Here is a 12,497-nt window from a genome sequence, read left to right on the forward strand (position 1 = left end):
ACCTCATATAATAGAAGGTAGACACACAATAAACAAATGTATACTATATCAAGATATAGTAGTAAGTCCAACAGAAAAACATGAAGCTGTGTAAGAAGGATAGAAAATATGGCAGGTAAGTGCAGAATCTGCTTATTTATATGGAGTAGTCAATAAAATCTCCTTGATAAGAGGCTTGCATTTCCTTCCCAGTGTTAATCGGGCCAAAAACAGCTCTGAGTCTTGCAGGTCTTTTTCATGACCTTTTCATGACTTTGGAGTATTTCTTGCCAGTACTCATTTGTTATTATTGTCTCTTGAATAACTATCCTGTGAATTTTTAAGTGGAAAGAACTTCCCAGAAGTCTGAAACTCAAGCAGGTGTGAAAGGTGAGTAAGGTATAGTAGAAATTGTAGAATAAGTACTAACTGTGGTTTGATAGGCAGAATAATGACCCTCCGATAACATGAGATTTATATACTAATCCCAGGGACCTATGGATGTTACCTACATGGCAAAAGCGACTTTGCAGATGCAATTAAGGTAAGAATACTGAGATGGGGAGATTATTCTGGATTATCAGGTAGACTCAATGTTATCAGAAGGGTCCCCCTAAGAGGGATACAGGAAGGTCAGAGTCGGAGAAGATGAGACAAAAGAAGTAGAGGTTGGAGTGATGTGGCCACGAGCCAAGGAATGCAGGCGGCCGCTAGCAGCTGGAAAAAACAAGTGAGAAACAGATTGTCCCCTCAGAGTCTCCAGGAGGAATGCACAGCCCCTGCTAGCCTTTTGATTTTAGCCCCCAAAGACCCATTTTCAGACTCAGAAGTCTGTAGAACTGTAAGATAATATTAATACCTTTGTGTCGTATTAAGTTGGTGGCAATTTGCTATGGCAGCGATAGGAAACTAATACAGTAATATAGCAAAAACAGCCCCGAACTAGAGATCTGTCACAATCCAGCCCCTGCCACATGTATATTAATTGTGTAATCTCAGGAAGAGATTTCTGAGATTACACCTCCGTTGTCTTCCCTGTAAAGTGAAATGGTATCTGCCTTACTGTGTTGTTACGAAGACAGATAAAATTACTCATGTGGGCACTTTGTAAAGTGTTTCACATTATACAAATGTTAGGTGTAAAACTTTGGTTTTCTTAATGAGAGGGAGACCTGGAATAAGGGCACCTGTCCTTAGCGCTCTGATCACATAAAGACGATGCCGTAACCACTCCTGTAATTAAGATGTCGTTTTAGGAGAGTCCCCGTGTGGGGGAGGCCACCCAGCTCCCTTGTCACAACCTTCTCTCCATCAGCCAAAATGAACACGGCTAGCTGATTGTACCTTCTCTGCCCAAGAGCCAAAACACAGCTTTAGAATCCTCCGTAACCCACCTTCGGGAAGTAGCTATCAATCAACTACAGCTGGCTTAAAAGAAGAGACTTATTTAAAACGCCTGGCCCAGTTGCTTAGACAAGTGTGTTCTCGTGGCCGACAGCTAGGGCATCACCTGGGATCTTGCCAGAAATGCGGATTCCCGGTCCCACCCCAGACTTCCTGAATCACAGTCAGCGCTTTAACAAGGTCCCCAGGTGAGTACTGTGTGTTAGTTGGGAGGATACATTTTGGAGTGGTTTGAATCCCAGCTGAGCAGGTTACTACTGCGTGACCTTAAGCAAATTGTCAGATCGCCTAAGCCTGTTTGCTCATCCAGCAAGCGGGGAACAATATCGGGTCGTGGTAATAATTAGAGAGGCTGTGTATAAGGCATTTGCACAGAGGCTGCCAACAGATACTCCGTTAATAATATTGCTTTTTATTGTATCATTTTGCACCATCTACGGCTGCTAACCACATTACACATCCATTCAGTACTGCTGGAGCCGCTCAGCGGGAAAGATTTCCAAAGCCATCCAAGCCGTGAGGGTGGGAGGGGGTGGGGACAGGAGCTCCGGCAGCAATGCCATCTCCAGATACGCAGGATACTGTACACTTTGCAACACATAGGACACATCGGGTGATCTCCTTGTTTTCAGGTCCTCACTGCACGTGGCTTCGTTGGAAACCGTCTGTCGGTTAGAGTCTAGACTCGGCGGTGGAGTCTGGCGACCTGTGTGAGGAAGCAAGGACCAGAATTCCCGCTGAATCGCTCTGGGCCCCCAGCCCTGTTCCTGAATCGCTGCTTAACTTTCCATCTGCCGCTGGTCTCCTTGCAGCGGAAGCACAACCTGCCGGCCCCTACCCGGCTGCCCAGCCCGGCGCTCAGCAGCAGCCGGGGCCGCAACACTTTCCCCCGGGACCGGGGAGGCGGGGGAGGGGGTCAGAGGGGGCGGAGCTTGGCGTCCTGCTGTCGCCGCCGCCGCCGCCGCCGCCGCTGCTGCTGTTGCTGCAGCTGCCGCCGCCTGCGAAGCTGCCGCCTCCTGCTCTGGGCTCGGGCTGGGCAGCGCCGGACAGATGGGCGCACCCCGGGCCTGACCGAGGAGCAGGCGGGCAAGTGCACTCCCCCCTCCAGATTGGCTCTGCGCCCGGCGGCGGCGGCGGCTGCAGCCCTGCGGCGGGGGCAGTCCCCTCGGTCTCCGCCCGGCAGCTGTGCGCCGCCTCTGCTCTTTGCATAGTAATTTCAGTTCCTGAACGCACCGAGCTCGCTCCGGGACCCGGCTGAAAACCACCGCGGCTCGCGGGCCGGCAGGAGCCAGCGGTGTGGCACCGAGCGCCCGAGAGCCCGTGCTTGGGATATGCGACGGGAAGCCCCAGCCACAGCGCAGGCAGCGGCCGCGCCACGCCGGGGAGAGCCGGCCGAGAGCAGGTAGGCGACCCGCGGCCGCCGGAGGAGACGCCCCCCCGCGCCACCTCCGCTCGGCGTCCAGCCAGGGGGGATCCGAGCGTCGCGGTGCGCTGTGTAGAGGTAGGGGACAGATTCGGTCCCACATTTTGCCCGAGGATCCTTTGCCTGTTGCTCTCGTCCCCGTCCCATCCTGCGCTCCAGGTGGGGCCGTCTTTCTCGCAGGTGATCAATTCTCTGCAAGGTCATTCATTGCTCCGTTAGGCTCTGGCTTTGAAGGTAAATGGAATTAAACGCCTGCCGTTTGGGGGCGGAGGTGGGAGGGGTGCGGGGGTTTATAATCAATCCTATGCTCAGTAGGGTCTGCACACTCTGCGAATATCCGAATAGGTGTGTGTGTGTGCCCGCGTGTGTGTCTGTGTTGGACATTTTTCTCATTTTCCTGTGCTTCTTCCCTTTAAGGTCAAAACACTATAGTCACATATAATATGCATGCATTTATATGTGTGCTTGTGTGCATATACACACACACACACACACACACATATGTATATACACTTACATACATAGACTTTTTCTTGCGGTAGGCAGATGACGAGGAAGGGCGGGTAGAGGTTGCTAAAAGGAAATCACTGTAGAGACCTGTTCAGTAATAGAGGTGAACTTTGGAACCACATTAAATGAGGCTAGAGACTAGAGGTGACAAACGGTTCTTTAGAGATGCATTTTAGAAAACGTCTGAAGAAGACTGTTAACCCGGCCCCTCTTCACGCTCTCCAGGCAGATGGAAAAGAGGGAGGCAAAACTGCAGACGCAACAATGGGCAGGGAAAGAGGGGGACAGGCGGGGTACTTAAATAGACACTGGTAAGTGAATTTTGGGTGGTGGGAAGGTAGCGAATCCAGGTTGGATTCAAAGGGCCTTCTGGAGGGACATTGAGAGAAATCACAGCTTGGGGCATAAGCAATTCAAGGTTAAGATGCTGTGAATGTCCAGAAGGCAGGGGGAAGTGGACACAGCAAGGGCTCGGAGGGGGAGGGGCGAAATGGAGCTCCGAGTGGTCACTCGAGAAGCAACCACCTTTCGTTAAGGTGTCTTCTTCCTGCTGTGAGAACAGGACTTGGATAGGTTCCATCTAGATATTTTTCACAACACATTTGTTAAAGGTCCATTATGGGACCCTGTTTTCCGTTTGGGTTTGCAAGGAATCTGGGTCATGGTGGGACTAGAAGAAACTGAAGTGTTTACAGCCTCAGCAAGATTTGGGAGAGAGAGTTGATTAAGGCTTAGCTTCATGAAATATTTACACATCTCTTGCGTGGGCTTTTGTTTGCTCTTGTTGGTGCTGCTGCATATTTGACTTTGATAATGCTTTGAGTGTACTTCTCTCGAATGTGCTCATTTTCCAGTTATAAACTATTCTTTCTTTCCCATTGTGTTCACCACTGGCCTGCCCTGAGTAACAATTGTGGGAATAAAGATATATGAGTCACATCACAAAGGGGAAAATCTTCTCTGTTGCTATCTGCAAAAGACAGGACTTTGCGTTAGAGAATGTTCTTTTGAAGTAGAAGCCCCAAGAACATTTTTTTCAAGTTGTTCTGTGCGTTTAGTTTTTCAGGTTTTTGTGTGTGTTTAGTAGGGGGAAGAAGTTGTTGATTCATAAACAGAAATAAAAAGGTGGTTATTTGCTATTGCAAATTATATCACTGGAATTTGTTTTGGAAACAGAGGAGCTCGTGGAGAGTCACGTACAGGGTGTTCTGGTGTGGTGAGGCCTAAGCTCGAACTTGACTTTTATGAAAACGATTAGGACAAAATCGCAAGTGCATCAGCTTCACATGGGAAGTGGGGGACTGAAGAGTTACATGAATCAGATCAGTGTCAACTAGAGGGCAGGGAGGGTTCCAGCAAGCTGTTTTGAAATTTGAGTGTTTTAAATTGCCTCCAAAGACTTGCCTAATACGCTTAATTATTTGTTCCTGCAACATTTTCTTAATTATGTCTCAAATATGCTGAAGAGACTATATTAAGATCCAGCTACCCTTCGCTGTTTGAATTTCCGCTCACAAAAGCTGCAGCCTACGGGGCAGTACTGAAATATTTGTCACGGAATCACAGAATCCTGAGATACTGGCCTCAGAGAGTGGGACACATGGTTCTAGTCCCAGCTCACACTTGAGCTCTTTCAGTGGCAGCTGCTTCTCCCCTTTCTGCATTCATTCATTCATTCATTCATTCGCTTGTTCATTCATGCATTCCGCATATATTTATCCTGGGTTGGGCGTGATCCTAGGCTGCGGACTAGGAGAATGAGCAAGACACAGTCTCAGCCTGCAGAACTCGAGATGGAGACCGCCTGGAACAGCTAGTGAAGTGCTGTGGAGGCCAGGTGTGGAAGTGGGAAGCACAGGGAGAGTTGCCCATGGACTTGAAGGATGAGAGGAGCTATCCTGGGCAAGAGGAGAGGGAAGGGCACTCCTGGCATGGGGACCCAAATATGCAGAGCCTGAGGAAAACAGGTAGCTCTAGGTGGTTGGAAAACAGTGTCAGTACATAAAGGTAGAAAGAGGGGAATGGAGAGGGCAGCAGGATCCCCTCACAAACTGAAGTCCAGAAGAGCTAATTCATCTGGGCAGTTAACCATTTGATCTGGATAAGTTATGCATCTGCTGAATGCATTCATATGGTGTTCATATCACACAAGTTCATATCCTTCAAATATCTTTGAAGAAACCATATTTGCTGTAATTTACGATAGCCTCTGAAAGCAGAAAAGAGTCCTTCAGAAAGTTGTACTTCTCCGAGCCTCAGTTACTTCATCCGTGAAATGTCCACCACCTACTCCGCATATTATGAAAATAAAAGAGAGAATGAGGAACTGGAGATTTGAGTTTTATAGAAATGAGTTATAAAAATGCAGAGAAACTTATTTTTATAACAACAGAGCTCAGGGAAAATGGATGGAAAATAGTGTATATTCTAAGCACTTAATTGACTCCCAGATGACTCCAAAAGGCAAACGTCTGATGGTGTGAGAAACTGAATGAGCCAACAAGTAACTCAGGAACACGGGCTAACAACAGCCCAAAGTCCACAGAATATTTTTGTATTATTTTTTAAATGAGAGAAATATTTATAGTAATCCATAAGTAAACAATAAGTGCCCTTCTAGAACTGTACTTTTCAAACTAATCCCCTGTGAAGTCAGTTTAGTGGGTGTCATCAGCATTTTTTGTTTTGAAAAGTAAAATAGAGGAAAACAGAAGCATGAGTAAGTATTGTTGATGGAACTTCTTAATTAAATATGTATTTATATGTATGTGCCCACTGGACTGGGATGTAAAATGTATATCTCACTATGCATCATATTCCAAAAAATCCGAAAGCTTCTGCTTTAAGAAACTTAGAAAAGAAAAGATGCTTCCAGTTTGCAAGATGCCAAGAGTAGACTGAGAGATGTGATATATAAGCATTTATGCAATATTCTGCATAGCAGAATTGCCTGATTGCGGAAGTCAAGACTTATGACTTGGCACATGCATGACAGTAAAGTCAGCAAGTAAGATCTTTGGGAACTGAATTAGTCTGGAAAGGTTTCAAGGAGGAGGTGGAATTTGAGCGAGTTTATAAAAGATGGATAGATCTGGATGGGTAGTGAGTAAGGTGTGGTGATACAGAAGGAAAAAGCAAAGATTGAGGTGGGTAAGGGCAAGTGTATTTAAGAATCATTTAGAAAAGAAAAAATGAATATCAAATTGGAGGAAGAGAATTGCAAAAGAATTTCTGTTGAAACTGAAATATTACTCAACAGTTTTTTTTTTTTGTTTTTTTTTTGAGACAGGGGTCTCACTATGTTGCCCAGGCTAGACTCAAACTTCTGGGCTCAGTCAATCCTCCCTCCACCCTCCTCAGCCTCCCAAGTAACTGAGACCACGGGCTTGTGCCACCACATCCAGCTAAGAGTTGCTATTTTTTTAAATAAATTTTATTTTGTATATTTAAGGTACATGGCATGATGCTATAAGATACATATATATAGTATAATGGTGACTATAGTGGAACAAAATAATATATAAATCATCTCACATAGTTACCCATTTTCCCTTTGTGGCAGGAGCAGCTATAATCTACTCATTTAGCAAAAATCCTGAATACAATACATGATTATTAACTGTAGTTCTCAATCCTACGTTAGAACTTTAGCCTCATTCAGCCTACATATCTGCTACTTGGTAACCTTTGACCTACATCTCCCCATTTCCTCCCCCCAAGCCTGAGGCATCTAACCACTTTTGTTCTCTATCTCTGCATATGTGATGTTTTTTTTTGAGTTTCTAACTATTTTATGTCTAAGCTTTCTTTTCCTAATGCTATTTAAGAAAATCTAGCCAGAATAACTGTAACATCAGAAATCTGTCCACTCCTGCCATCTTTTTCTTTTGCAGTAATTTACTGGTTGAGCCTTGACTCAATCGGATTTGATGGTTGCACTATTGAAATTATGGGATACACCGCATTGTGGAATGATTCTGTCATTTCTCAGAACATAACTACGGTCATTGGCACAGAGGAGCAAAGATGATCAGGGGATTGTCATAGATTCAGCAAACCTTTCTATTCTTTTCAACAAGTCTCCTTTCATGATCCTCTGGACTAAAACAATCTTGTGATACTGATACTCTTTTGAACAAAACTACACCTTTAACCAGAGGAACAGTGCCAGTTCAAGGAGATTCATCTGTGTGAATTAGTTGATTTGGAGTGTAGCCAAATATGGAAATTTATTTTGTTTTGTTTTTTTAATAAAAATGACCTAGACTCATTTTTCTTGTCCACATCACAGTGTTTGGATTAGTGGGATAATCTAACCTTTTTGTAGAAGAATCAAGTCTGGAATAATAAAAACATTTAGAGGCTGCATTTGGATTGAAAAGACATTTATTGAATTTCACGGGGAAAATATATATACTCTCACAATTTAAATTACTCAACTGTCTTGAATGCCAGTGAGAAAATTTTTCACAGCTTTTTAACTGGGTGTATCGGAGTTGGCAACGCAGTAATGGCTTTCTAATTTTTCATAGCTGTAATAAGATTATTGGCTTTATTTTGAAGCTAGCAGCATAATTTGGGGCCCAAATTATTATTCCTGAGCAGTAATAACTGACCCTAATCCAAATCCAAATCTGAGGGGGTGCTTAAATATCTGTCTTTTTATAATGGCGCTAAAAGGATTCCATGGCCAGATTTGGAAACCATTGCTCAGTTTATGCCTCTATTTACAAGGAAATGATGTGGTTACAGATGAGTCCCAAGGAACTTAATAACTTGTCGGTAGACATTGTTAGATCTGGAGCTAAAATGCAGGACTCCTCTTTCCTCTTCTCCACTGATTCTTGGCTAAGGGCAGAAGAAGCTGGACCAGAAGACCATGTCTGAGAGTCAGATTACTTATGCACCTCTTCTCCAAAACTGAGAATCAATGCAGTGAGCCTTTCTCAATGGCAATGTGGTGATCTCATCTGTGTCCCCAGGGTCTGATGTGGCAGAAATATTGTGGGCATCAGCTGGATGATCTGAGGCAAGGCGGTTTCTTGGCCTTACACACCAGATTCGATTGAGAAATGTTAATTCTTGGCTCCTAAACAGAGTGGCTACCCAAGCCACCACTAGAAAATTGGTTTAGTCAGGACTCACAGCCTTTGACACCTGCAGAAACCCTGGGGAAAAAAAAAACAAAAAAAAAAACCCTAGAGACTGAAAGAGTAAAACCCACAGTCACAGGCGTCACCAGGGACCTCAGCATTGTTGCTAATTCAGGACAGCTGGACAGAGATCTATCTCCAAAGCTCCTGAAAAAAAATCACATTTGCATCTATTAATTTTCTGGAGAAAAAAAAAAGAGTTGCAGAGAATTATTTTTTAAGCTTGAATGGCAAATAGTCTATCAAAGTGAGAGTATCTAGTTTATGAGGAGTAATCAGATGCTTTATGCTGACAGATTCTTGGTTGTTTTTCAGGGATATTGATTATGAAATAGCATAAAATTAAGCTAACTGTATTGTATCTATGGGAGACACTTCTCTTTCTTTATAATGTACAACTTTGGTTAAATGAAATGCTAAAGGAAGTAAAGTGTTTGTGTTAACTGTATTTCCTGAGTAATCAGAGCATATTTTTTTGCTTCAGTTCTTGTTGACAATTTTTCTAAAATGTAATAGTCTGCAAATACTATCAGGATTCAGATTTTTATTAATACATTGCCTCTGGGTTTTTATTCTGAATTATGGCTATGTAGGACAGAGATGCTGAATATAATATAGAAGTTTTTTTCTTGTTTCCTTCCTTTCTCATTATATACGCTTTCTCATTATACCCTTTTTAAAAAAATTGTTCAAAAATGCAAGACATTTGGTTCATTGTGGGTTCCACTTTGTTGGAGTTTGGTCTTTGCTTTGCTCTTACATCATTTTGAAATGCTTGTTACTACTCTAAATCAGTATCTCAGCTCACTGAAAACATGGCTTAAAGCTTCATTATTGAAGCAAATCTTCTGTGATTCCTACGACCTGTTTCTAATTTCTGCTTTATACATAGCATTAATTTTTTATTTCCACTTAGTTCTATTGTTCTTTAAGCCTTGCCTTTCTTTGAATTGCTCTATAAATTATTTCTCCTTGAAAAATGCAGGTAAAAATGAAGGCACTGGCATGTTAGTTACTAACTAAAATTAAGAATTTGAAATTCTCCTAAGAATTTTGGTCAGCGCTAAGGGCGTCCATTTTCACCTGCATCGTTGGATGAGTAAAAATTGCTTGGGACACATGGGTGGGGATGATTGTTCTTGTTTTCATGTCAAACATGCTCTGAGAGCAGTCAGCAGAAATCTGTCACTGTCAGGGTCAGGAGCTGAGCTCTGATGAGGTGAGTGAAAATGCCTTTGCAATCTCCTTTCATGTGGGGGACGGTCTGCACAAACAGATGCTCAGAGCAGAAGGGAGCTTTGCCATGAGCATCTGGGAGACCTGGTGCACTTCACTTAGCCTGTCTGGACCTCAGGTTAGGGAATGTATGAGCCAGATCAGAATTGAAAACCAGCAGTCTGTGGGCCCAGCAGGGAAACCATAGCCTGCAGGTATTTATTTTTGATTAAGCCAATGTTTAAAAATCAGAAGGTCTATTCTGAAAATTGAAACCCTAACCCACGTTCTCTAGGCTGGAGCTAAACAGCAGTATGTGCTATCTCATTTCTTCACTATAGTCCCCACTTCATATCCTCTCTGTGACATTGGGGCTTCAGGTAAGTCACTTGTAACCCAACAGCTTCACGTCATTGTGTTACCTACCCAGAGCCTGTAGGTACTGAGTTTGTGAAGTCTGGACTAGGTGTTTTCTCTAACTACCATCATGCTCTAAAATGCTGTGACTGTACTTGTGAAATTGATGTGTCCCTACCGTGCAGAGAGATAATTGTACTGAATATAACTCCCATGAACCACAGCAAGTGTCTAAAAAGTTTCCATCATCAAAATATGTAGAGTCTGCGAAAGTTCAGTGAATACAAATTGAGTTGTTTTGGTCTGTTAGGAAGAGACTAGTGGAGTTTTCATTTGTTTGTTTGTCTAGTTGCCTGCTTTTTACTGCACCCCGTGTGGCAAATGAAAAATATTAACACTTTTAACAATAATTTAATTTATTTTTTCTTTAAAGGTCAATGACTAAGATTTTACACTGGATTGCTTCACAGGTTTTTTTTTTTTAATGCATCATATCTTTATCTTATGTACAACTCTTTACATATCCACCGAACTTGCATGGCCTCCCGAAAGCCCAAAGCGTGACCCAACCTTTCGAGGAATGGCGCGTTCTATCTGGTAGGCCCAGTGGTTGAGACAAACTGTCAGGAGTAGTATGGACTCAAATCTCAGTTTCTGGCTGTGCCTGTACAACTGAGAAATGCTCATCTAACGATGACAATTGGCTGTGTTTGCAACCCCTCTCTGAAGCGTGTCAGATCCCTGCCCAGTCTGGCCACTCGATTGCACAGAACTGCTCTGGTCATATGGCTAAAGAATGAGGTGAACTATGTCAGGGTTCATTTATTTATGTTGTAAATAAAGACAAATGCCCTTTGGAGGCAACAAGATGGAAAACCCAGGCAGATCTCCTCAGGAGAGAAAGCTGTCTGAATAGCTCTCTGAAGTCTCTCATTCTTTGTCAACTTCTGCTGCCACTTTCTGTCCCCGTGCACACTTCGCTGCATGCCACCCCCGCCTCGTGCCTCCTACTTCACTTCTAAAAACATCCCCTCGCCTAATTATTAATCCTAAATTGTCGGTGCCTCAGCAGCTTCACTCCAAGAAGACAGGGCTGAGAATAGTATCAATTGGAGCTAAGAGAGGACACAGTGCCACCCAACCCTGTGCTCTCTTTGCAGAGAGTGGCATTTCCTTATAGAACGACCTCCGAGTATTTAAGTGTTAGGTGTCATGTCAACCGGAATGCATTCACGATATGGACAAGACCATGGGTATTGAAATTCTTTAGAGATAGAGTTATTTTCCCCCTGGTGATTTTTAAATAACACCTATTTAGTTACACTGAAACTTTTATGCTCTTCTATGAAGAAACTATTCTCCAGTTCCTCTGGTGGTTATTTTGATGTCTGAAACTGTAATGATAGGCTTTTGAAAGATCGTCCCTTGGGGGTTTGTGGCTTCTGAGTGATGCATCTCAGTCTCCGAGAGGGATGGTCAAAGTTAATAGCCTGAGCGGGACTAGATTGAGGGCACGTCAGTTTCTTCTGCTTTGCAAATTCAAGAACAGTTTGCCTCCAACTGGAGATAGGAGTTTATTTAGGAGGCAAGATACAGAATGTGGAATGGGGTTGGCGGAAAGCCCTGATCTAAGGAAGGTGATTTCCTTGGATCATTTACTGAATCTGTATTGAGCACTTGATATATATGTTCAACCCTGTGCTATGCACTGGGATCCAAAGTTGAACCAAACGTAGTCTTAACTCTCAAATAATTCTCAGACTACCGGAATAAACTTACTAATAAATACGGTTCAGCAAAGTTAAAATGGGCTCTCGCCGTGGTCAGGATCTCAGAGAATTCCCCTAACAGCCTAACAAACAAGGTCTCTCCTCTGTCCCAGCCACACACCCCCTGTACCTCCTTCTTCCTTCCTGTTTGCCCGAACAATTCTGCTAAATTTCCGTTCCTCTTCACAGCTTCATCACCTGCTCGCCACACCTGGGTTCTTTTCTTCCCAGCAAGTCCAACTTTGAAAACTAGAGGAAGCCTTTCCCAGACCACACTTCCTTAATGTTGCAGAAAATAAAAACACGGACACATGCATTTTCAACTTCATTCTGCTAGAAACAGCTCAGAAACAGAAGGATGCAAAAGTGACAAAGTGGGGGGTAGGTGTAGGATTAGGAAATTTTAGAAGTTTCTCTGATGGCTGGTCCGTATACTACAAGAAATTTCATCCTCATAAGTGTACCAGGACCTTAATGTAACTTCATTCCTTTTTTTTTTTCCTATTCAAGAAAACATCTACAAATGCAAGTGGGATGAATGAGAATGACATTATTATAGAAATAACTATTATTAAGATTAGGATAACAGAGAGAGAGAGTTAGAAAACTACTCTAAATGATTCCTTTAATAAATCATTTGCTGTCATTGGCACTTCATCCTTGCTCATAAATTGTTAGTGATGCACT

The 12,497-nt window shown here is 43.3% G+C and overlaps 1 protein-coding gene across 1 annotated transcript in view; it reads left to right on the plus strand.

Annotated features, from left to right (window-relative positions):
- The first annotated feature begins 2,664 nt into the window (after positions 1-2,664).
- Positions 2,665-12,497, plus strand: part of GPRIN3 (GPRIN family member 3) — a 51,990-nt gene continuing 42,157 nt past the window's right edge. Inside the window, exon 1 of the mRNA XM_069485510.1 lies at positions 2,665-2,785. The gene's annotated coding sequence lies outside the window, so the exon portion shown is untranslated. The remainder of the gene's footprint in view (positions 2,786-12,497) is intronic.

The sequence above is a fragment of the Eulemur rufifrons genome, chromosome 13 (assembly GCF_041146395.1).
Source record: "Eulemur rufifrons isolate Redbay chromosome 13, OSU_ERuf_1, whole genome shotgun sequence".
Classification (NCBI taxonomy): Eukaryota; Metazoa; Chordata; class Mammalia; order Primates; family Lemuridae; genus Eulemur; species Eulemur rufifrons.